This window comes from Fringilla coelebs, assembly GCF_963513975.1.
Source record: "Fringilla coelebs genome assembly, chromosome: 18".
Classification (NCBI taxonomy): Eukaryota; Metazoa; Chordata; class Aves; order Passeriformes; family Fringillidae; genus Fringilla; species Fringilla coelebs.
Window position 1 is genome coordinate 433905 of NC_140044.1, and position 4620 is coordinate 438524.

The window sequence follows — 4620 nt, forward strand, 5'->3', positions numbered from 1 at the left end:
ACCCCCAAACATTGTAAAGGTTTTTTTGGTTTTAATTTTTTTTACATTTGTAGAACTAAAATGCTGTACATTTAAAAATTAAAAGAAACTTGCTAGGCTGAGGCTTTGTATTGCAAATTTTTCCAACTCAGAAACTCCTTACTAAACCATTCCTATTGGAAAGGAGGGAGCACACTGGTGGCTGTGGGCCCAGGTTCTCCCTACCTTCATCTGCTGCACTTGACTTTTCTCCTCGGATGGGACTAGAGCCTGCTCTTGGGACTCTTCTGCAGCAGTCACTTGTGGCTAATGATGTGTTTTATAGGAACCTGGATTAAGGCACTTTGGCACAGGGAGCTGTTCAGTGCTGTTAAACACCCTGATCCCCTCTTGGGCCTGTGTAAGAGAAGTGTCTCCTCTCCCAGACCTTGCTGCAATCACAGCCTCCTGGTGGGACACTCCGTGGCACCGTGTGGATTCTGGGTAAGCTGACATGAGCTCTGGATAAAAGTGGGACTTTGCCTGAGTACTACAGTCCCTTGCTTTTCCTGTTGTCTCCTCTGTGCCTGAAGCAGTGAAGGCAGAAGACACAGGTGAAAGTGTCCTTGTTTCTCCTCAGAACTGCCCCCTCATTGCCCCAGCCTTATAACCTTGCAGCCATTCTGCATGCAGAGCTGCCCAGGGCAGGGAGGGCTGGGCTCACCATCTTCCACTCCTGGTTTCAGTGCCTGAAGGCCTGACTCCCCAAGGAAGAAATATGACTTTGTGATCCATCAGTCTTGGTTTCAGGATTAAGATCTGAAGGAATTTGTGCCAATTTTTTTGGGAATATTGGCCTGCAAGACAGCTAAAATGCACCTTTTAATTCTTATAAAAGGCTCTGTAGGAGAGCTGAATGGGAATGGGAAGCAGCCTGGAAGCATAGCAGTAATCCATCCTGTGAATTTTGTGTTTGGGATTTTTCCTATTCTAAAAGAACAGTGTGTGTGATGTGGCAGAAGCTCATGAAGCTGTTTTTCCAGCCCCCATCAGTGTGCTGACTGTTCTGATTATCACAGTGAAGCTGCTGACCCAACAGTTCAGGGAGATCTTTTAATGGCTTTCTTAATGCCTTTTTTTAAAATAAAGTCTATTTGCTGGAAAATCACAGTCTGTATTAGAAATGTCAAGAATATTGTAGGCATCTGGTGCTGATTTTCTGGTTTAGGTTATTATGTTGGGAAAGCAGAGGTTGTATCCCAACCAAAGTTTAGATTTCTTCATAGTGAGTTCTGTTTTTAAAAGAACCCTGAACATAAAAGTGTAGCAGTTAAGAGGATGGCACATGAAACATTTGTTTAACAATTCAAGAACAGTTCATCTTTTCCCGTCTCCCCTGCCCAGAGAAAAGAATGGTTCTGTGCTGGCACTCGTGAGCTGGCACATGGGAGGTGCTGACAGAATCCCTGTGAGGGCTGGCAGAGAATACAAATATATTCTTCGGGGCTGTGGTACTTTAAAAAGAAATAAATGTGTCTTTTAGCCATTTACTCTAACCCTGGGCATGCCTGTGAGGCTGGGCAGGGCCTGGGAGTGTCCCCTGATGTCCCAGGATGGGCTGTGGCGCACCAGAGCTCCCAGTGCACTGCAGAGGAGCAAGGAGAACTGGGACTGGAGACTTTTGCCACCTCTTGAGGAACTTCCTGAGTCCAATGAGCCTGACTGAGCTGAAGAAGTCATTTAGCTAAAGATATTTTCCACCTGGTTTTGCCAAGGAGAATAAAATCCAAACATAAATTTGAATAAATTTAACACTAAGTTCTGCTGCAGCTGTTGACTATCTCAGACCCCCCCCCCCCCCACACTTTCCCTTCCTTGCCAAGCTAGGCAGCACAAATCACGTTTACAGTTCCTTTTGCGTTGCGCATGTGACAGGGGTTTGCAGTGTAACAAGATTAGTTTTCCCTGTAATCCTCTTAAAATGTCCTTCCTTTGATTGTCTTTTCATCTTTTGGTGTTCTGGTACTTGGATTAACAGCACTGAGATTTATTCCACAAGTCTTGTTTGATAAGCTGCTTTCAAAAATTATTTGCCTACAAACACACTTAATTTGGAAAAAGCATTTTAACAGGAGCTGAATTAAACAGTGTGTATTTTACAAACAGAAAAAAAGCAAAGCGTGGAGCCATGACAGGATTCTGAGCCAGTCTGGACTAGAGCTTCCTCCTGCAGGACAGAGCTCTACCTCTCCTGCGTTTAGTCCCCAGCTGCTGTAGAGGCTTCTGGCTTTGTTCCTCTCCCTGCCCGTGCGCCTGCGTGACTCCATTTCAACCCCGTCTCTGCCGCTGGTGTTATTCCACAGCCACAAGTTCCTGCCTTCCCCCGGAGGGCACAGCTCGGGCTCGGGCGGTGGCAGCTCCTGCAGAGCGGGCAGCCCTGGAGGCTGAGCCCGCCGAGCCCGGGCTGCACACGCCGCTGCTCGGGAGCACCTGCAGTGTTGCGGGCTGGCACGGCTTCCCCGAGCCGCGGCACTGCGGTCACACCCCCTTCCCAAGGCCAATTTTTAGCTACAAAAATCACCGCTCGCGCCGGTACTTGGGGTAGAAACTGGGCTGCTTTCATTCAGGACACAGCCTTTGCTTTCTGTTGCATTCCTCACGTCACTCAGTGGCAAACTATTTAACGCAACATAATTTACTTTTCTAAAGCGCCTAAAAGCCAAGTACCTGTGCTGTGTACCCCAGACAGGGGCAGGGCCCCCGACAAGGCCCGAGCCGAGCTAGGGCTGAGCGGGCGCACCCACCGCGCTGCTGCGGCTGCGGGCTGGCAGCTCGGGGGAGCACGGCCGTGATGGATGTCAGCCGTTGGACAAGGCACTGAGTATCTCTTCACTGTTGTTTTTTATTTTAGTTTGTAAAAGAAAACAGCCCGGGTTCCGCTGGTCGCCCCCTACGCCTGCCCCCGGCCGCCTTCCTTCACCCGCCCACAGCGCAGCCAGGCCCGGCCATGCGGCGCAGCGCCCGCCCCGCGCGGCACCGCGAAATGGCGGCGCCTCCCGCCACCTTCAGCGGCTCCGAGCTCGCCACAGCGGCGGGCGGACGGGCGGCCCGGCCCCTCGCCGTGAGCCGGCCCCCAGCTCCTGATGCAGCAGGAGCGGCTCCGCAGGCCCCGCCCGGCACGGCGGCGATGGCGGCGCCGCAGCGCTGGCAGCGGGGCGGGCCCGGGCGGGGCCTGCGGAGCCCATAAATTCCCTCTCGCGGCGCTCCCGGGCCTCTTGCTCCGGATCGGCCGAGGTGGGTGCGTGTAGTGCGGGCAGGGAGCGTTCGGGGATCCCCTTTGCCCTTTCCCTGGGGCTGGGCCGGGCCTCTGCGGCCGGCCAGAGGCGTCTCTGTGCCCGCCCGTCCTGAGGCAGCGCCGCGCCGTGTGACCGCCTGTCTCCCGCTCGGCCCCGGGCCCGTCCGCAAGGGCGCCTCAGCGGGCTCCGACCGCTCTTCCCGCCGAGCTCACGCGGAGCTCCCCGGGCGTTCGCTGGTAGAAGTGATGACTCTTTCCCCGTCAGAGCGGCAGTGTTGACTATCGCTGTCCAAGCCAGGTCGTGTCTGATGCACCAGCGAAGCGGCCGCGGGCCGGTGCTGACCGTCCGCTGCTCCCGGTGCTCACTGCGCTTTCTTTCCCCGTAGGACGGCGGAGCCCAAGCTGCCTGCGGGAGCCCCTTTGCCCGGAACCAGGCCGGCGATGAGGGCACTTCCCCGGCGTGCGCTGGCAGGCCCGAGCCTCTGCCGGGGCCAGGCGGTAAGTCTGCAAAATAACTGTTCCGTACCGAATTGAAAACGCACGTATTTAGATTTGCTCTTTCAAAGGAGTTACTTGGGCCGCGCGTTGCCTGGGTGGTGTCACTGGAGAGTACCCGGTGTGGGTCCCTCCCGCAGGGACTGCAGGGGCCGCGGGACGGGCGGTGCGGGGCGGCTCCGGGGTGCCGGCCCGGGGGCTGTGCGGGCCCTGCCCTCCGCCGGGCACCGCACGGTCCCGGTGCTCATGGCTTGGGCAGCACGGCGCCTGCCGGCGGGGAACGGCAGCCCCACGTGGACACCAGGCCTGGGGCTGCAAAAGGCAGTAATAATATGTTAATCTCTTCCTGGCGCCTCCTTGGCTGTTCAATGTCTTGGCTGTCTTGAACTCTGCTCTAGAACACCCATACTTTGCTGTTCTTCATTTTTTGGGGGACTATTTCCCTGTCCTGTGTACTTGTAGAGAATGCAAACCAGCCGCATTTTGGGGCAAGAATTTACATTAACTCCCTAAAGTTCTGCCAGGGAAGGTGGGTGTGTGGCACAGCTGCTGTGGGTGTGCAGCCACAGCTCCTAGGGAATTGCTGGTGTAAGTGATGACTGAATTTTTTCCCCATCAGAGCGACCGTGTTGATTACTTGCTGTTCAAGCCAGATCGTGTCTGATGCACCAGCAGGGAAATGCTGCTGTGTCTCACACCCTGGTGTTAACAAATGCCCAAAATATTGGAATCGGGGCCCTGATGCTGATGGTTCCCTTTGGCTTTACCCCCCAGGACGCTGAAAGCAGAAGTGGGGGGTTGAGCCTTGGGGAGACCTGAAGTTCAAACTGCAGCTGACAGTGAAGAGGTGTGGTATGTGGGCAGTTGTCTGG